This window comes from Lepisosteus oculatus, chromosome 19 (assembly GCF_040954835.1).
Source record: "Lepisosteus oculatus isolate fLepOcu1 chromosome 19, fLepOcu1.hap2, whole genome shotgun sequence".
Taxonomy (NCBI): Eukaryota; Metazoa; Chordata; class Actinopteri; order Semionotiformes; family Lepisosteidae; genus Lepisosteus; species Lepisosteus oculatus.
Window position 1 is genome coordinate 15,071,659 of NC_090714.1, and position 21,443 is coordinate 15,093,101.

The 21,443-nt window shown below is 46.8% G+C and overlaps 1 long non-coding RNA gene across 2 annotated transcripts in view; it reads left to right on the forward strand.

Moving 5' to 3' along the window:
- LOC107079048 (uncharacterized) overlaps positions 1–21,443 on the forward strand; it is a 53,892-nt gene continuing 32,449 nt past the window's right edge. For both annotated transcript variants that reach the window (XR_001480040.2, XR_001480039.2), the window contains exon 1: positions 1–508. This is a non-coding gene — a long non-coding RNA (uncharacterized lncRNA). The remainder of the gene's footprint in view (positions 509–21,443) is intronic.

Genomic DNA, 21,443 nt, shown 5'->3' on the forward strand with positions numbered 1-21,443 from the left:
CCGGAATATTTTAATACCTTCGCAGTTTTTATTCGCATGGCGCCTCACTCGATATTACCCTCGGGGCGACGCATTTACTCCAACCTCTGAAACCCCTACGTGCGTGCAGGTTCTTCTGGTATGTTATGCAAAGTCCGCTGAATATTTAAAGGCAAGGTAAACCCTGCATGGTATTTTAAGTACAATATTTCGGACGGATTCTGAATCTTGCTTTTTGCGTTCTGTTCATTGTGTTTTACTTCAGAATAACTCTAAAACTACTGGACAATCTAAAAGCAGGCATACGAAAAACTTAGAACCGTTACAAGCAACAGGTGAAAATGAGCTCTTGCAGCTTTTCTTTAGCTTTTTCTTTAGACTTAGTCCTCATATGAGAGACCTTTGCACACCAGCTGTCATTTGAACGGGAATTTGCCGACTCTCAGGAAAGTGACGAGATTATCGCCATGTTTAATTCCAAGCCTAGACGCCTGCGTCTGGTCTAGAAGGCCAAAACCTCACAAGAGAGGTAGGTACCGATTGTTTTTGTGCGTTTGTTTTTGTGTGCATCGCGTGTAAAGGCTGCAAGAGCATCAATATACATATATCTAATTAAGAAATTAATTAGTTGCTTAACTGATTGATTGATTAGACTGAATTCTCCTTGCAGGGTGACTCATTTTGTAAAACAATTACTGAAACGTAAACATTCCATCCCCACAGTTAAACTAGGATGGTAAAACAAATAAACATTGCGGCTGTATGATACATTTTACGAAGCTGAACGCTCGAAAAATTTAAACAAATGAGTAAAATATAGTGACTGACAAAAATGCACATTACAAATGTGTTTTGAGAGGCATTAGAACTGAGTACAAACGAGTATTTGTTTTGCATTTTTAATGCCCCTCAATTTATTTCGTACATATACAGTGTACTATATATAGTAGGCTAGAGTGTTTTTCACAGAGCCATTTTTTTTCCTTGCATAAAACCCACACTTCTACAAAACTAGAAAGGAAAAAAAGAAAGATCTTTAAAGTTTTTGCTGGAGCTCCTCGAATTGCCTCTCGGAAATATTCTCGTCGTGCCCCAGAGCTCGAAAGTCTTGTTTTATTCTCTTTTATGAAAGCAGCCCCTGAGAGCGACACTGCGGCTTGCTCCTCTGCTGTTAAACTCCAGTGCTTGGAGTTCCATCCTTTTTTTTTTTCCTCGAGAGTAAAAAAAAAACAAAAACTGTTTTAAAAGGTCCTAATCGGCATATTAGTCGTTCACGTAACCCGAGGGCAGACTGGGTTCCCAGAGATGGAGAAGCCCTGGTGTGGGGTCCCTGGTGGCAGGTGACTGTTTTCAGGGTTTTGACCTGGTGATGTACTGGTGAGGATCATCCTCACACCCACACCACCTCTGCGGACAGTCACAGTTTTCATGGTTTTAATGAGCGGGGAGGGCCAGTCCTAGCTCATGGCCTGATGCGTTTCTCACATTGCCGAGTGGCAGGGAGAGAAGGAGGGTTTTTCGTCAGAAAGATGGGGGTCTGGGCCAGGGGGTGATATTCACGCAGCGATGCGCTGACAGCCAGCTCCTGCTCATACCTGCGGCGCAGCGGCTCTCAGGCCGGCTGTGGGCAAAAAAAAAATCAATCAGGAGATTTAATCCGAAGGCAGACGGCTTTACAGTCAATACATCTGAAATGCCAATGCGCTTTAATTAACTGCGACACAGATAAAACGGCGAGGATTCGTCATCCTCCGGGGAGACGCCACGGCTGCCCTCGCTGTCCAGGCGAGCAGCCCCTTGCTCCGCTCGAGGTGCGCCAGTCCGACTCTGCGGGTCGTGTTGTGAGGCGGTGCCGCGGTAGTGTCCCCGTCCCCTTCGGTCCAGACGGCAGGGGCAGCCTGGGACCTCGTCTCCTGCGATTCCCGTTTCCACATCCATTATCCTGTTAAAGCAGAACCCGGGCTTTGCCGGCTCCCCCCGGGCGCAGTTTTTTTAAGAAAAAGCACGCCATTTATCCTCTCATTTACTTTGACATTATTTAAGGCGCGCGATTAATGAAGGGGAAGAGCAGGGCTTTTCAAACGCGGGGGTCGTCTTTCCGTGTCTCTGCTGATAGCGCCTGGTAATTAGTTGGAAATAATTAGGAGGGCTGAGGCCACACGGCGTGCCAACCCGCCCAGCGCCTCCCACCCCCCCAAGCCGGGCGGAGGGACTGGTCCTGCAGAAGCGGGCACGCCCATGCATTGCTCGCCGTGCCCCTGGGCCGGCACTGCCGGCTTCATGACCTTCCCCACTAACTACATCCGAGAGGAAGGGGGCTGTACCCGGTCATGACTCGGGTCCAGAGCAGCTGACCCTGGCATGTCTCACCATGAGGAGCTGCAGGATACTGGCTGTCCCTTGCCTTGTCCCCGGCTCAGATCCAGGCATGCTTGCTCACCTCAACACCCACCTGTGCCCGTGCAGTTCTGCAGCTCCGGTGGGGGTCTCGGAGTCATGTCACTGTTACTTACCTTCACTCCGTCATGCGTCACCCTGCCTGCCTCCGCTGCAGAGTTTCCACAGAGCTCCTCTCACTGGAAGCAGGACCCTTCAATAATGTAACATCCCATCTGCGGCCTGTCTCTTTGCTTGTCAGCGGGCCAGCTTTCTGGGATGACTGATCTGGAAGGAGAAGCAAGCAGCAGTTGAGCTCATTTTATGTTTTAATTACTGCTGCAAAGGAGAACCTCTGATACTGGTGTGACTGTTGAAAGGACTTGTGACTGAATTCCATTTACAGTATGTAGGTCTGATTAGAGGGACCTGGCTCTGTAGGTTTAGTGGTAGATGATCGAACTGCTTGGCTGATAGCCTGGGGAAGCTAGCGTGTTCTTCAGAGCTTAGCCCAGGTTCAGAGAGGAGCAGAGGGTCTCCCGCTTGCTCCAGCACTATGGCTCAGGGTCATCGGGGGGCCGCTGAGTCCTGCCTAGTCTTCCTCTTTGATGTACAGCTGGGCTTTATCTGTGCAAGGGTGCGAGCATCTCTTTTCCCTCCTTTTCTTTTCTGTTATAATGTTAAGAGACACAAAAATAGAGAAACTGGACCATTCCAAACAGTATTTTGCATTCAGTGCAATTTGGAAACGTTGGACATATGCCTTAATGTCAGTAAACACTGGCTTGAATGCTTCTTTTATGTCAAAGTGAGCGTCCCTGACAGTGCTTTATTTGCCTACGTTTTTAGGATATTTTGTGATTCGTTTATAAACGGAGCCCGAACAATGCAGCTTGAGTGCAATATATCAGAGGCTGACATTTAAAATCAAAGCCATTGTCACGGAATAGTATATCATTTTTTGGAGTCTGAACATGTGATGTTTAGCTATATAGCGCTGCTCTTGTCATGTGACTTTCACATGTGATTAAATCAGTGAGACTGAGGCTTGGTAAATAACATGATCAAGACTCATATTCACCCCGTATATTTACTGGATGCTGGCCAGACAAACTGACTCGCCTTTGTTCTAATTATGTCTCTTGTTAAAAAGCAAAAGGCACCATTAGCTGAATGACGGGGATACATAATGAGTTTTGACTTAAACCTGTCTACTTCAATTGCACACATCGTTCGACTGTGAAAAGGCCCTGTTCCACACACTTTGTACAGATGTTAAAATAAAACAGTGTTCTCTACTGTCTGTATTTCATTAAGGGGGCAGCAAGTAGCAGTATAATCATTACAAACCCCAATTCTTTCTATCATAGGTCAGTACAAGACCTTCCCAAAAACCTGGCCCAATCTTTAATGTGAAGAGATCACTGTGGGTACTTCCAGTCTTTATTCCAACAGCTCACGTGCAGACAGCCTGACTAGATGACTTGACGATCAGCCTTTTCACTTTCCTTTAAACTGAGATGGATTTATGCTCAGCTTAATGATCTTACTCATTAAAATGTAAATGACCATGTTAATTGCAAAATGGGCTTAGCAAACTTCTCTGCTTCAAAATGTGTGGATTTCCGATGTACTCATTTAAAATAAAAACAAGATTCATTATGCTATTCTGATTAAACGGTTTTAGCTGGGAAAAAAAGTCCGATTGCACTCTGTGTTGGAGTAATTACAGCGTTCTTATTTAAGACTTTTCTTTTTTTAGACGAAACAAAATTTAACAGTCAGCGATTGGTATCTATATCTCCACGCTGAAATCCGCATTTCCCTGTGTGAATGGAGAAGGCAGTGGCTTTCTGCCTGTCTGCTGAGTAGCTTTCACAGCTAATTTTGTTGTCAAGCAGTGTCTGGGTAATCAGAGATTATTAAGACCATTGTGAAATTAAGAAGATCATTTACATTTTAATTGGAAGTGGAATGAGACTCAATCAATTGCATCTTGAGATGAGCAAAGAGCACATCAGTGTGTTGGGGTTCATGGTTACTGGTGTCTTCTGTCTAGATATCCTGGGACTTCAGCAGTTCTTGAAGATGGCTTTGATTTGTCTGAGCTCGGCCCTGTAGTCATTTGATTTTTCACCGTGCTTATTATAGTCAGCATTTCTCTTATTTGGAGAATTGTGTTTTGATCCAGCTTCCTGCTTTATTCCGTCCCAGCACGCTGTCCTGCAGGTACAAGCTCTGCACAGCATGGAATAGTACAGAGCGTTGTGTGGGATTCCTCAGAATGACAAATCCTGGACTGTTCATAGACGCTGTCAGGGGAGACTTGCTTCACTCAGCCCATGTGGCACTGTAGTAAACGATGCAACTTGGCTCTGTCTCCCAGTGATGATCCAGGGGTTTATTGCAGCTCTGACATACCAGGCCACAGGAGCTCATCAGACTGTTGTCCTCAGTGCACCACAGCCCCCTACTGTATCACCCCGCGGTCTGTGCCCGTGACATCCATCCATCTCACGCCTGGAGGCATGTCGCTCAGCAGAGCTTCGCGGGCCCCGGTCTGTGCCGTCACTGCTGATCGATCCGCTCCAAGACATTGAGCCCTGGCCCGAGATCACCCCTTCTGACCGGATAATCCGCAGTCGATGAGCTCTCCTTCTACTCTGCCAACAAGGCCTGTTTGGGAATTCACAGCAGCTCAGCACAGCAGAAGACAGGAGCCAGACTGGAGAGGGAGGCCTCCTCCGCTCCCCAGTCTTACATCCTGCAAAACCGCTGTTCTGGGAGGTTGCACTAATGCCAGGAACACTTCCACCAGTAATGCCCCGTGGGAGTTTTTTCGGCTAACTCTGCGCCTTTGAAAAAATTGTGGAGAGCCTTTTTTAAGATGACTCTGAACTGGGGTTTATTCAAAAAAAGATTTGTTGCTCAGGAAGACGCAGAGTGAAAATGTCTTACTCTTTCCCTGTCATGAGAGGAGATCGAAGTGTGTGCAGCTCGTCTCTCTTCTTCTGGCTGGGCGGAGTGTGATGCCCATCCCGAGCTATTTGCAAATCCCTGTGTCTTAGCCGCCCCCAAACTTTTCAGGAATTAGTAGCACATCCTGCCGTTGGTGAGGCAGGCAGGCAAAAGCAATTGGAGTGATTGGCCATTAATGGCAGGATGTAGGAGATGCTTAGCTCCAGCTCATTAAGTGGAGTCTATTAAGATGAAAATAAATCGAGTGAGTTTTAATCTGAGAGAAAGGGAATTATCCCTTCTAAAACAATACGTTGCAGGGGTAGTGAGCCAAGCACATAGTGCACCCTCCATCGCCTCCTGCACTATAGCTCTGCAACATCTGTCCGTTCACCCAGAAGTGAACACAGTTTGGCACTGAAGGGCAGAATACAGGCTTCTGCAGCGGCCTAACAATGAGAAGGAAGCAGAGAAGGATCATCAAGAGTGGTTTATTAGATAAAAAAATAAGAATGTATCAGAGTGAAACAGTGTTAGGACAGGAGCATACCCTTTTCCCCACAAGCAAAATGGTTCTGCTGCAGCATGTTGCTGGATCGAAGCACATCAGCCTCCTACACAGTGAGCCTGGCTGATTTTTCGATTATGGTGCCCCTGTAAGTCTTCCTCCCTGTTCACTTTTTGCATGGGCTTGCTTCTCTGAAAGTGAGCATCCAGACTTTTAAGACCTTTTTTTTCTGGCATCTGGTTGATTTGTATGAGAATGGCGAATGGCTCCAGCACACACACTCACACACACAAGCACTACCAGAGCGTGGCGATGTTCATGTGCAGTAAGCCTGCCATCTGCTCTGGTGAGATGTAGCTTTAGCATTGCAAATGCTACAAGGGTGCAGAACTGCACCTCAAATATGACAAAGTAGTTTAATAGTTCTAGAGACTCCGAGCCATGTAAATGTTTAACTAGTACTGCAGTAAAGCAGGGAACAAAATGGCTCCTATGGAACAGTGGCATTAATGCATTGCACCTCCATCTACTTGAGCACCTGCAGTCTGTTTAGACCAGGCGATGTGTGAAAGCTGGTTAAGCCTACCTGGTGGGAGAACAGATTTCCTGAATGATGTGTTTTGACGAATTCCCAAGGAGTTGGTCCAGATTCGGGGGTGGTGGCAGATGCCTGGCTGGTGGGAGCACGCGCTAATTGGATTTGTCAGACATGAGCCGCGCAGTGTGGGAAGAGACAGAATTAAATCTTTGATTTAGCATGCTGCTTTCACTCTCCCCTAATGCCTGGGGACAGAGGGGATGGCTTTATTTCTTTATTCTATGTGCTGGGTTAGTGGTACAGAGACAGGGAGGCACTCAAGCCTGCAAATAGGAAAAGCTACGCAGTGTTAAGAGGCCATGCAGGTGGGCCAGCAGGATATCCTGTAACACAGTATTAAAGCTGGAGCATGCCCTCTGCAGGACAGAGATAGATCGGATTGCACGTTCACAGCAGCACATGAGAGGGGAGGCTCGCAGGAATTTCCAGATCTTACCTGCCAGTCTGAGCTGCAGAGCTTCCTGTGCCCCTCAGGTGAAGCTGGAGCACGATTGAAGTGCATCTCCTGTATAGGCTGGTATGGCTCGGGTGATGTGCTTCTCATAAGGAAGATTAAGATGAGAAAATGTCATCTTATATTATTTTCAATTTCACTTTTCATTTGAACTTCAGTGTCTTTACTTTCCGCTGAGCCGTCTGCGGCCCCTGTGATCTGCTGCTGTTTCAGTTTACATGTGTGTTAAGAAGCATGATTCAGAATGCAGATCCTCTCTCATGGACTGGAATAGTACTGAAACCGATGTACAGTACAGGCTGGGTATTGTCGTCTTGTAGCCAGTACGCTGTCTTGCAGTTTAAAGCATGTTTAAGGCAAGGTGGGGCTATTCTGAAGCCTCCAGTAATGGTTTGAATCACATCTGGTAATGGCCCTGTGTGAAAAGAGAGAGCCAGAGAGAGTAAATTAAAAAGCCCTTCAGCTCACATGGTGGAACTTCAATTCTGCTTCCACTACGGAACCACAGTTTATTTTCCAATAACGTCTCTGTGTTGGGTACTTAAAAATCATAGACCTCCAACACAAAGATTCGTAGAAAAGAGTATGCAAATTATTTTTTTTTCCTGTTAACGATGGCCTTGTGGACTCATTCTTAATTAGAGTAAAGCTGAAGTGTGCAAACAGTGAGTAAATGTAACAGTTTGCTCAGACGTGTCTAAATGATCCTTGAATAATGGGCCAGGACACAGAGAGAATTGGCTAATGCTTTACCTTAATTACCATCAATAAAGACTTCATTGCTCTTCTTTGATTGGGAGCAGTACAGAGGTGCCTCCACTGCTAGGACACAAGGAGCTGTGTCAGTATTGATCTGCTCGTTTCAGTGTTCAACGCTTGTCTGTGAGTGAAGCGCGAGGTGAGGACTCTCTAGCAGTGAGGTGGATGGGAGCTCAGAGATGGGGCTGATTGTACATCAAGTTCAACCCATCCCTGGTGCCACCTTGGGTGAGTACCAGCCTCCAGCCAAGCAAGGTCTCTCCAGGCAGCAAGCTAAACGCACAACACCTTGGGACAATAATCTCTAGAACAAGCAGCGCATTCTTGATGTGCACAATTAACAAACGCTCTATATGGAAGTGCTGTATGCATTATATATTTAATTTACTACAAGATTTTGCCTGTAAATAGGCCTTGCCAATTAGCCTTGTAATGCCCAGCGCGAACCCCAAATAAAAACAAATTCTCCAGAACTGCAGCGTTTTAAAATGCCACTTTTTGTTCTTTCATGGAGAGTGATGATGACAGCCCATCTGACACGTCTGTCTCCTCTAGCGTCACTGAGCCCAGCATCTCGCTAATATATTTACTTCCCTTAATTGCAGCTCACTGGCTGTGTAGTGGAGATGTGGTCTGCTTAATTGGATACCCAATTCAATCACCGAAAAGCTTAATTGGTCACAGTGAACTTTGGCAGGCTGGGAGAGGGAGATTTTTGACAGGTCCTGAGTGAAATACTGGGGGGAGAGGAGAAACAGGGAGGGAGAGAGAGATAAGGAGAAAGAAAAGAAATTAGGACTGAGGAGCAAGAAGAGGACAAGGCTGAGATTCAGAGGCTAGTTTCAGACAGAGAGGACCATGATTTCTGCTGGTAGCTGCTTCTAAACAGGGGCTTGTGAGAAGGACAAGGAGGGGGAGCTGGGAACATCAAGGCTGTCAAATCAGGAGGCTTATTTCCTGTTTCCCTTCAGGCTTTGCGGTGCATGTGAGAGAAAAGACATAAACACAGCTGCACCTCATACACACCAAAACACTTTACACATAGCCCATCAAAGATGCACATACTGTATATATATAAATATTGAGCCCAGCCTAGTCTATGAACTGCACACACCTCCCTCCCAAGCTGTTAATCCCAAAGTTGCATCAACAACTTAAAGCACACAGGTATACACACCAGAAGGTAAATACTGCTGCAGATACAGACATTCACCATTTGGTGGAAAAAAAAAGTATTTCAATCCCCAGCTGCACATCAGTGCTAGACAGTGCTCAAACCACGGCAAGTCCTGCACCCTCCAGACACACAGCAACGCACGTCCTGCAGCGGTTATGTGTTCACCAGCCTGTCCCCACTCTTCCTGCACCAGACACCTCTGTTCATGTTCACACACTGTCGTTCTCTCTCTCTCTCACACACACACTCACTGCGCGTCTGGTGCGCTATCACACGGGCCCACTCACAGTCAGCTGCCACACCACCTGTCAGCGCCGGGCTCACCGGCCTGACCTCACATCCAGCTGAAGCACCGTCTCCACTTTTTTCCTCTCCCTCCCCGTCTCTCTCAGATTCGCTGGCGTGACAGGTTTGCTCCAGTTTTGGCACGGCATTTGAAACACTCCAAATGGCTCACTCCCGTTGAATATAAAGGATAACCACTTAACACATAACCCACTTTCCCATCAAACTGGAGAGCCCCCCCCTGCTCTCTCTGTGAGCAGAGGAACCAGCTCCCACCCCCTCCTTCTGTCACAGTGCAGCTCCCCTTGGAGTTCTTTGTCTCTCTTTCATTTCATAAACTTATTTTCGGAGAGGCGGACAGGGAACGGCCCAGCAGGAAATCAGCCACTTGTGATGATTAGTTTGCTGCCAATATTTACTCTCTCATGGGGGAATCCAGTGGGATTGAGAGGCCTACTTGCCTCTTCGTTGACTGGAATCAATCTCTCGCCCAACACCGTCGCCCTCCTCTCTGATCAAGATCAAGAGCTGGACATCCAGCATGATGTCCGGACGTCACTCCCAGAAATAGCTCCTCTCCGGGCTTCCTGGCTCCTTGTGTAGGAAGGGAAAGTGATCAGCCAGAGGGGTTAGTGATGTTAGAAGCTCTCCAACGAGGTATGGACATGGATTCAGTTTGTTAACAGCCGCAACGCTCATGTATACATGATTTAACTACAACACAACACCAGGAACAAATTGGATCAAACATTTCTTCCATATCTCCCAGCTGGATTTCCGGGCAGCTGAGCACTCATGAATTTCTTAAATACTTTTAAAAACTAGTTTTTTTTCCAGCACTTTACAATTTCAAACATTCCAACTTAGCGTACTTAGTGAAATTTCAACATTCCATACCTAACTTCAAGAATATAGCCATCCTGGAGCTGAACCAACACATTCCAGAAAGCCAAAGTAAGACACGTTATCAATGCAATTAAGACTTCAATTCGCACTGAGAAATGAGAAGAAGCTTGAAACCCTGTGTCAGAAATCTGTTTTAAGTACTGAAAGGTATTAGATATTTAAGGGTACTTCTTTTAAAATGTTTCAGTCTCCTGTATTTATTAGCCTATCAATTACTCCGCTGCAGTGATGTTCTGCACGAGTACAGAGATAACTCTGTAGTTTTGCGTTTCCTGCCTTTGTGATTGTTCCTGAGCTGTTCAGTGTGTTTTGGAGCACTGTGACTTGTCAAAGAAAACCCTGCAGCTTCCCAGGCCTCACACCAGCGCAGTCTCGAAGATCGTTATCTTAAATTAAGAGGGGGATTTTTCAGGGCCTCAACCATCCCTGAACAATTTTCTCAGTGAGCATTGATAATAAAATCAGGGCTTCGTGGTTAATGAGTTTTAATTAAGGTTTTATTGTCGATTGCCTTAATTGAACCTCATTAACCTTAATGTGAGCTCAGGTGCCATGCGTAAAGAAAAGCCAGAACATTTTTTAAAGACCCTTGTGCTCATCGAGGCCTGGGAATAAAAATGAAAGAGGATGACAGACAGGCGGCAGAGAGGATCTGAATTAAGCCCGTTAGCCCTTCCCGTCCACATTGCAATCTTGCGCGCCGCACGAGATATGTCGCTATTCAGTGCGGAGACCACAGGATGAAGAGCTCAAAGGCTCTGACCTCCACAAGACATTGTGTTGTTGTTTTGTTTTGGTGAAGAAATGCCCGTTTGGGAGGCGATGGGGGTTGTGGTGTTTTGCAGTGAGCTAGCAGCTCCTCTGCTCTGCTCTCCGTTAGCAGCGGAGACAGCGTCTGCCACCCCCTCTGTGTGTCAGACAAGACGTCTTGCTAGGTCACCGCCATGTGTTCCCTAATTACACTCCGATTAGCTGCCAGGCCCCGTGCCCTCTAGATTTATGAGGGCAGAGACACCAGGCCCCGAGAGATGAGCCCGAGCTGTGGAGCAGGGCCTGGGCTGCTAATTAGTGGATGCTGGGTCTTTAGCAGAGGTGGGAGGGAGTGTCAGGGATATGCAGATAAGACAGCGACAGGGTAATAAATCATACAGCCCAGCCGGCTGCCACATCTCTGCACACAGAGTCACATGCCAGCCTCTGCTCAGGAGCAGCTGCACTGACAGGGCTGCTGGTCAGTGCAGCCGGAGGTTTAACAGCAGGGAGTGTGGCCGACTCACGTGTCTCATTATGCATTGCAATGTAGTGGTCTCTTTTGTCCAGTCTGAGTCCAGTTTCTATTTTTCCTCCGCTTTTTAAGTGCGTGAAAGTGAAGCTCAGGTGGCGAAACTCCGGACCTCATTTGAAGAGGGCGAGCACTTTTCGGGAATCGGGCTCGTTCGTGTTGTGTGTTGAAAGGACAGTTGCAATCTGTCGCTGTTCATCTCTAGGTCTGTTTTTACACTATCTGCTTCCCTGCTCCCGTCTCCTCAATGTCCTATGTGCTCTACCTGAATAACGTGCAGTGATCCTATGGGAAACACACACATACAGTCACATAAAAAACGAATTGCATCTTTGACCTAAGGTCTCAGTTAAAGATCCTTTTGGACATGCATTCAAAATCCTAATTACATGTTTTTAATAAACAAAATAATGAATTGCCAAGGGGCTCATGTAGTAAGGCCTAGTGTGACGTGATTTGTTGCTCAAACCATTACCGAAGGCCATGGCCCACTGGTTCAATATTTTTAATATAGGTGATGGACGCTCATGCATAGATCAGTCGGCATCGTGTTGTTGGGGCAGATGTATCACTGCAAGGTTGGGTCTGACATTAATGCCTAAGGGGTACGAGAATGTCTTTCCAGTAGCACATGGGCCTTTTGCACCTTCAGAAAGATTCAAATAAATGTCTCCATAAATGCAAAAAGCAATGGAGGTGGCTGTCATGAACATTCATTTCTTGGGTTTCGCGAACAGAAGGTGACAAGAGTGTGTTTATCTGTGTGAGAAGATGTGCTGTTCTGTAGAGAAGTGATGGTGGGAGTGAGCCAGAAGACAACACGCAGGCCTGTCATTGCGGAGAGAAAATGAATTGCCCAAGTGAAAAAGATTGGAGCAGGGAATTAATTGACTAGCCTGGACCAGCTTTGCATCTGATCCATAAATACCCTTGACAGCTTGATAGCTAATTAAGGGTCAAGGATAGGGATTGGAAATATTGTGTGCATCATGTTTAAGAGGGAGGGGAGGGCCAAGGACACAATGCAAACATATCAGTTTATTAGACGAGATCTTTGGCGTAAATGAGAAAAAAACACAAAAAAGACTCAGCGCAGACGCGTTAACTGTTAATTCCTACAGCAGTACTAACCTGCTTAACCTTAACCTTGATCAGGTATGAGTGCCAACAAACTGGTGAGTTAGGAGGGATGAAACACACTACAGGTGCCAGCAGTGAAATCACATTTGACACTTCTCTGTAGCCATGCTCAGGACATGCTGGATGTCTTTCTCAAAAGGCAAGAGCTGCTTTGCTTAAGGCTACCAGCTATCCTTAGTTTCCCCTGGCACTGTCCCAGGAATTTCTGTCCAGCTTTTGAGTTAACTGTGTTGTATCTCACTAATGTGTGCCTGGCCACATGTTCAGCAACAGAGAGGAGCCATCACACAGAAAGGCACATGCTTGGTATAACACTGTTCACTAATGCAGGGTCCACAGGGTGTGGTCACCATCATAAGAAAGTGAGCAACGCCCTGACTCTCCTAGTATCAGGGCACATCTATGCAAGGACAAACACATTCCAGGTCACCTCTGAATTTAATCCACCGTCCACTGCATGATCTATTTCAGCTTTAGCTTTGCTGCTCCCTAGCCACCTGCTGTTTGTGACTGTTTGTGAGAAGTGGATGTCTGCTGGGTCATTTGACACAGCAGATGTTTTCCGCCTACTCATTGTTTGCCCACGAATGGGAGCCAGAAGGGCAAGTCACAGCAAAACACAGAAGGGTCTTCCTGGCCAAGCTTCCATCAGACACAAGGGGGTGCCAGCCGTTTCTTCACCCAGGAGTGACTAGGGCTGAATGCTGAGACCCCAAGTGCTACTGGACAGAAGCAACAGGAGAAAAGCTTATAGCTTGTGCACTGCTATTTTCTCTCTAGTCTGTCACAGAATGATGTATGGCCACTAATACATCATCCCCTAAAAAATCACGGTGTCCATGTAAGATTGTGTCCTGAATTGAATCCCCTTTGAACTTTGTACCATGCTGTGTAAAGCATTGCTTTTATGGAGGGGAGCAAGCAAATTATTAAATTATTTTTTTTCAATTTAAAACCATATCAATTGCTCATTATCGCTTCCCCCAGGACAGTATCTTTAAATAGTAAAGACAACAGTTAATGCATTTTGTGAGCATAGGTTTGGCTGCATCAGTTCACCCATTGTCGATATTTGTGTGTTTAATCCTCTAGAAATATATGTATAAAAAAAGCTTTCTCCTTTTCTTCATTTGGCCTCCCTGGAGGAGTATCCTTTGCATGCGGAACTGCAGGGTTTCTGTCCTTGCAAACTCATCGTAATCCTTGTTTTATATAATCTTGGTTGAGCTCATTGTCCTTACAGAACTGATTAGACGTTCTTGACTTCAGCCGGTGCCCACTCACGTCATGGCGCTCCCACAAGCCCCTGCTGCCCCTTCCCCGTCTCTGTCCCTGACACCCTGCCTGCCATGAGCTGCCCTGACTCCCAGAGGATTCTTCATCTCTTAACGTGCCTCCACTCCGTCTCCACACTCGTGCAATCATGCCTTTGTATTTTCAGATGAGCTGGGCGCAGTCCAGAAATGTCAGGCTCTTACCTTAAAGCCTCGATCATCTCAGAATGAATTGATTAATCTGAGGATTGAAGTCAATGTTGGTGTATGTGGGACTTCACTCCTCTTGCTTTCAGAGGCTTCATGCTGGAATTTCTGGGGTTCAAATTCCAAACAATTGAGTCAGGGAGTCTGATTTCAGCGCGCTGTTTGCCGGTGAGGAAATTCAGTGTGGCTGGGAGGAGAATCCCCCCCGGCCTTAGACCTCCCTTCAGCTCTGCTGGGATCACTTTGTGAGGTGGCAGGAGCAGCAGCAGCTCCTGGATTAAATCCCAAACTCCACCTGAACGTGGAAATTGATCTGCACGCTCACCTGCGGGAGCAGTTTGTGTGTGCGAGATCTTGAGATGGTTGCTCATTTCCTAATAACCCCCCTGTGGAATTGGAGAGATTCCCCTGGCAGATTGGCTGCACGGTTTCACTCCCCCGTTCCCTCCCTGCGGGGGCTGATTGGGCCGGGCTGCGGCGGGCTGCCGGAGGGGCGGAGACAGCGGCCTCCCATCACCCGCGCGGGGAGGGGGAAAGAAGCGAAGGAGAGGGCATCTCTCCGGTGAGGCTGAAGGGCACAGTCGAGCAGGGCAGTGCCATGTGTGGAAAAGCAGGGCAGGAGCCCTTTCTTACTTTTCGATTGATTGCTTTCTCTTTGCTTTCCAAGGGGCAGCACATGGCGTTTCCAGGCGTTGCTGGATCCGACTGTTGCGTGTGCCAGCCAGCGGAGAGAGCTGTGTACTCGTGTGCAAGCCTCAGCCGCAGACTGAGCCCTGTGTGCCCTACATCTTGTGGATCTCAGTGGGACCAGGAGACTATTTCTGAACACAGTTCTGAACCGGCGGGGAGGGGGGGGGGTGCTGTATTAATCCACTTGTATCACACAGAGTGAGAAGGAGACGGAGAGTAAGGAGGCAGAGAATCTCTGAGCATCAGCGCAGTCCATCACTCACCTTTCACATCAATTTTCCCCGACGCGTTTCCGTAACAATGTTCCCCTGGTCCTCACGCCCCCCCCCCTCTCCCTCCCCCCCCCCGCGGCTGGCACAGGGTCAACCAATACAAGTGCGCAGCAATTCAGCGGCTTGGGTCAGCCTCGCCACGCTCCACAGGACAACTCCATTAACACCCGGCCGCGCCGCAGACAATCAGCCACACTCACTGTCGCGGTGACAGCGAGGGCAGGAGTTACTGCGCTGGAGTAGAGCAGGACAGAGCGGGGCTTCAATATCTGAGGCGTGGGAATTTATTGAGGAGTGCAGAGACCCCCGGGGGGGGGGGATTGTGTTCTGTGCCATAGCTCTGCGCAAGGGCAGCAGCCGGAAAGAATGGAGAGACGACATGAAGGCAAGAAAATATGAAATGAACTTCAAATATCGGTGCACTGCGGTTGCTAGGATATGGCGGGCCGGCACCCATCAGCGCCTCCGAGGCTTAAATTGGATTGTGGTTCGTAAAAGCGGAGAAAGCGGGCGTCAAAGTGTGGGGTGCTGCTGGAAATTTCTTTGTGTGTCAGGATTAATGAGCGAGGGGATGGAGCTATGGTTATTACTGAGCAGGAGAAGGCAGTAATGAATGGTACTTATTAGAACACAAGCAGAGTGGAGCAGGGCTAAAAGCACACAAAGCACTGCAGACAGTCCTGTTAACAGAAGGCTTGAAGGTCTCAGATTAAAGATCTGAAATGATAGGAATCTAAGTAGCAGAAAGAAATGCCCCGTGACATATACATTGTTTGACATTAGAAAATTCACAGGCTGAAGGGCAGAAAACCGAAGTGGATAAATTAAAGAGAAAAGAACAAAACAGAAATTGGAACAGAAAGATTTGACGAGGCTCATCCTTACTGTACCTCTTTCTGATTTTCCGTAATGTGCAACAGGAGAGTTACAGTACGTTTGTAGAAGTTGTCACCCCCCACTAAGACCGCAGCAAAACCTCCCAAGGTTTGCCCAGGGAGTGAGAGCAGCAGAAGTTTGCTCAAGACAGATTATGTGACACCGGGACCCTGGTCTGGTCTGTTTGAGCTGTTCCTGCAGGACTCAGATCTACACTGCAATGCCCCTGTTGAAAGTATATCACGCCGATGTTTTCAAATACTTTCCCATGCTTCACTTCGCTGTATTTTTTGTGGGTCGCTTCCATTCCGTTAACTTTCTTTAAACATGATTTCTGTTGTACGCCGCAGTCAACATCATGACTGCACAGGCCTATAAATCCTCACACATTACAGCTGTGACTGTACTGCCTCCATCTGGGCAGGCTGGGCTGATGTCGTTGGATTGCCACCGAACACTTTTTGGATTGTCAGTGAACACTAGTTGGAATACGTTCAGAATACCGTGCATTAACTATTCTGTAACGCTAATTAATGAGCATTTGCAGAGCACACACTATATGAAATGTTCTGCAGCCGGGACTTACAATGCCCCCAAACTCTGCATCCACAGAGTGGGAGGAGAGTCTTTTCCGTAATGTGCGACAGGAGAGTTATACCTGTTGCAGTGGTCAGTCCCACTAGAACAGGGGCACAATTAGCATTTTGCAAAGGAACACTGCCCCCTAGCTTCCTGGATGAATGGATTTGCATGAGAAAATTAAAATGCCACATGCAGCCACCTCTGCCCAGCCAGCCTTTCTATTTAAATTTTAATCTCTTTCAGGGAGATTGATTTCTCATTTCGCCTTTTCTCTTCTTACTCGCCACGATATTGTCTTATCACCGAGAGGCCGGATCATTTTATCGGCTGTCAAGGAAACACAGGGAGATGAAGCCGTTTGAATCCAATATTTTTCCCCCACGTCATTCTCAGCCCCTTGTTCCATTTTTGGAATTTAATTGCAATGCTATTTTTCCAATCAGGTTTTGTCAGCAGGTTATTTATTGTATGACCGCCTGACTCTATTTGTTTTTCCATTTGTTTTTTTTTCCTCTATGGTTCCCTTTGTCCTGACTTGTGGCGCATTCTTGTTTTCTTGCCTTCAGCTTTTAAAGATTGTGATAGTATTGGATCAAGAGGATATGAAACACGTCAAGGCATATTTCTGCTCAGCACGTGCTTGTTTGGCAGATGTAGGTCACGTTCCTTGATCCTTAACCACTCTGGCATCTGGCTCATAGAGTGGCCTGCTGTCCAGTGCCTTAGCCAGTATTGTTGTGTCACACTGCTTTGACTCTGAGCGCTGAGCTTTGAGCTCTGCTTGGCCCCAGAACTGAGCAGTAGTTTATCCACACACCTCAAATGGCATGTGAAAACCTGGCTGGATTTTAACTGGTACAAAGCTATGTATGAAATATTTAAACACTATCCGGATGTTACGTTAGGTTACTTGCAAATTGCTATGTTGAATGAATTTCAAAAGGAATTTTAATAAATAAGAATAATAAGAATAAGAATAATAATAATTGCTGGTTGGGCTGAATGGCTTCCTCTCGTATGTAACTATTTTTATGTTCTTGATATATATATATAGCAGATGCTTTTATCTGAAGCAGCTTCCAGAGATTGGGAGATTGAACTAGAGAAAAGCAGACGAATTACTCAGCAACTGTTGAATTACTGCTGCTTCAAAGACACAGCCTCGACTTATCTGATCGGTTCAGTGTCTTGCTTCGGGGGAGCGGGAAGAGATTCAGTGAAGGAGGTGGGCCTTCACTCCTTTACCTTAACCGCCCGAGCACAGTTAATAAAATAGAGGTGTGACATTGCAGGCGTATCTTTGAGGTAAATAGTAATGGTTTTCCGTGCCCTGTGTCTTGAGACACTAAAGCTCAGTGTCTCAAGATCAGTTGGTAAGACAGAACAGCTCTCTCCCTGGTCCTAGGCTTTGACCCCTGACCTCAGGGAGCTCCTGCCCCTCTCACAAGTGGGTTTCACTGGTTTACTCTCCCAGCAGCCCAGCATCTCCTTTCTCCCCTGGTTTCTCCCCTCCTGTTGCTAGACCAGGCAGCACTGTTCCTGCACTCTGGTGTCTGGGGTGTTTTGTATTCGAGTCCTGTAATGAATTCTTTTGTGTACACAGGCGTTAAAGCGTGACACAGCTCCGGCAATAAGTGCTAGAAAAACACAAAAATCAGACTGTTATGACTTTCGCCAGCCATGCACATAGAACTTCCAGCGTGAGATTTATTTAATTTAGAAACTGTTTCCGCTGCGGGATGGGCATAGACAGATGCAACATCTTACTCCCAGCTCTGAGCTGGTGAGTGCTTTTAGTGTGCTGTATATACCAGTGTGTCTGATGCCGAGACACCTGTCACCTGCAGGGAACAGCCGACCTTAAGTGCCAGAAAGAGGATGAGCCAGAAAGTTTTATCTGACTGGCCAGTACTCTGGGATTCACAGTTGAAAGGGAAGTTTTATTTATTGTTATTTACTCAGCACAGTGCAGCCCAGAGACATAGTAATATACAGAGACATCTGGCCATTTTGGGTAGGTGACACAGGCAGAATATGGAAGAATGACACTTGACTTGAATTAATATAAATTCAAGTAAGAAAAGCCACTTTCCTGGAGTTTACCTTTTTGCATCCTTGCATCCTTTTGCCTACATCCAGGTTCCTTCTGCCTACAGGGGAGTTTATAATGGCCTCTTCCTCGTGAGCAGACTGTCTCTGTTCCTGCCAAGCCTGTTACAGCTGCCTGTGGCTCTCAAGTCGCTCTCCCACAAATCTACTCAGGGTTACTCCAGAGATATTGAAAATGCAGCAATTTTCCACCACATCACAGGTTTATCCCCTTCCAGATGTAGAATCCAAGCAGCTGCAGATCTGGTAACCTGGATAGCATGAATAATTGCAGATTAAGAAAGGTCTCAGGAGGTAACTCATCTGTGCTACCAAGTTGCTGGTGACATTTGAATAATGGGAGCAATAATGATGCCCCCCCCCCATTAGCAAATAAAAAGTTTGTTACAAACAAAATTGTTTTGCAGGAAAGACCTGGCCTGTTCAGCTGTGCCTCAGTGAGTGCTGCAGTAAATCTGTGAGTGTCTCATGAAAAGGAACAAAGAACAGCTACTTACAGTGTGTCGTTCTCAGTGCAAGAGGGTATGTGTGCAATTGCATGCCAGTGAAAGCAAGCCCTTCCATTTTCACTCCACTTTTCCTGGCAGTGGTTATGGCCTTTTTCTAAGTCATTTTTAAAAATATTTATCTGTCGCCAAAGGATGCTTTTTCTGAGGATTGCTGGCACAGTGACCGCACCCCATTTAGAGTTCGATATGGGAAGTGCATGTGGAATTTTATGTGCTGTTGTAGCTACTTTACAGCCAGCTTGAAGGGTCAGGGGAGGGACATGAGGTCTTGGAGTAAGATGTTTAGAGAGGCTTTGCATGAGTAAGTGATCGACTGTAGCTGCTGCACTGCGTACTAAGTGGAGCCTGATAAGATTATTATTCAGCCAGCCACGTCACCAAATTAGTCATCCTGATTTTTTTGGGGGTTTTGGAACATTGACACACTCGTCAATTGAGCCGATTATAAATCCAAATCCCCTCATGTCTGCACCCCTACTAGTCAATGAGCCACTTAGCTGTCATTGTGTAACAACATTTTGGTTTCCAGAATGCGCTGAAAGGGTTCTGCAGAAGGACGTACAGGGGCATAATTATTTCCTTTTCTATTGTTATTTGTTCAGCACGGCTTAATTTCCCTATTTGTTTCATGTTATTTTTAACCTGGATGTCTGCCGGGAGCTTCTATGACTATTGCACGGCTGCATTCGCTGACATGACTGGAAAGACAGCTGAACTGGCAATTATTGCTAACGTATAATTACTGTAACCGAGGCATTAGAGTGCTCACACAGTGGCGGTGGCTCGCTGTGTCATCCGAACAATATTCTTGCTGCTCGGTGACTGTGCCCTCTCTGCAGAATGCATTCCCAGCCCACTTTGGCTCTGTGTGCATTTGCCACAATATACAGCAAGGAGCTTGATATGCGCGGACACATTTAGTCATTTCCATAATTGCAGCAACAGATCGCTCCCACGTTAAACTAAGAAACTATTAGAGGGCCGTGTTGTTGAGTGACGGCAATGTGACTGGATTAGGGAAGGAATTCTTACAGCCTAACCCTGCTGGACAGCTCTTGGGTGAAGCTTTTGGAAAAGATCTGGAGACTAGTTCCTCTCTCCACAGTGCAGTGACCTCAGCTGAGCAGCTAGACAGTTCTGGCAAAAGAGAAGATTTTTTTTTTCCCCTCTCCTGGAGCTGAAGCCCAGCAGTAACTTCCTGTCACAGAGTTGTGTGCCCCTAGCTGAAAGCAGTGAGATTCCAGACGGGATTGTCACCCTCCTTCTTTGGCCAGTATTGTGCTCTTTCCATGAATCCCAAGAAATCATGTTGTGGCTGCAGAGTGGAACAGTGTTCAGGGCTGTGGACTCCAGAATGCAGGATCATGGGTTCTGACTCCCAAACGTTATGCTGTTTATCCCCCTAAGCGAGGTATTTCACACCGATTGCTCCAGTAACTTCTACCCAGTAAACAGCCCTCCAGCTCATGGCTGTAAATGAGAATTTTGTTTCTAAATCGACGCTGGATGGAATGGAAGGAAAATGCTTTTTCTTCATTTGTCCACTTGGTGTGTTCATCTGGCCTTGTTTGCATCTATGATAAACGCTTCCTGATTTCTGATCACTAACACATAGCTCCTTTTTCAGCATGACTGTAACGATGGTATTTTGATGCCTTTACAATATCAGGGTTGGCAACCCCTCCCACGCCTGCTTGTGTGCCGAAGCCCTTCTGTAGAACAGGCTGTCTTTCTGTTGCCTCAGGGCTAGACACAGACTACAGAAAAGTTTTGCAGCCCCTAATGCAGAGAGTGCACAGATAAAGTAGGCCGCTTCCTAGTTCAGTCTGCCGTTTGATCAGGACTCAGTCGGTTGTGAAAGATGGCTGCTCAGGCTCTGTGTCTAATTATCCCTGTTCTCCTCTCTCCCATCTCTGTGATATCTTCATTGTGTGGGTGTCAGCAGCCACGTCTCCACTTCCAAGTTTTATCAACCATTTTGTTTTCTAAAAAAAAAATAAAAAAATAACAGTTTCATCACAGATTCATCAAGCCCGATCTCACTTCTTCTTTCCGCCAGCGGCCCACGTTTCCAAACTTTCGCAGTTGTGTGCGGAGTTGGGGTTATGAATCACTTTCCAGCACTTGCGTCTCTTGCTTTTGTCACAGTCGGAATTGGAAGCTCTCGTTGAGATTGCACCCTTCATGCTTCACCAGACACGTTCTTGATTGATGTATTTGTACATAACAGTATTTGAGCTTGAACAGGATCCCTCCCTTTCAGGGCTCTATCCCTTACTGTCCGTACTCTATCCCAGCCTTTCGGTCCTCTATACCTCCCTTTCCATCCCCTCTCCCTCCCCTTTCTGTCCTCTGTCCCCGCCTTTCCAATCCCTATCCTTGCCTTTCCACCCTCAATCCCTCCCTGTCCTCTGACTCTCCCTTTCTGCCCTCTGCTAATGCTCTGGAATGCCGGGAAGTGTGCTCCACGTCCTCCGCCTTGCATATTCATTTTCATGATCC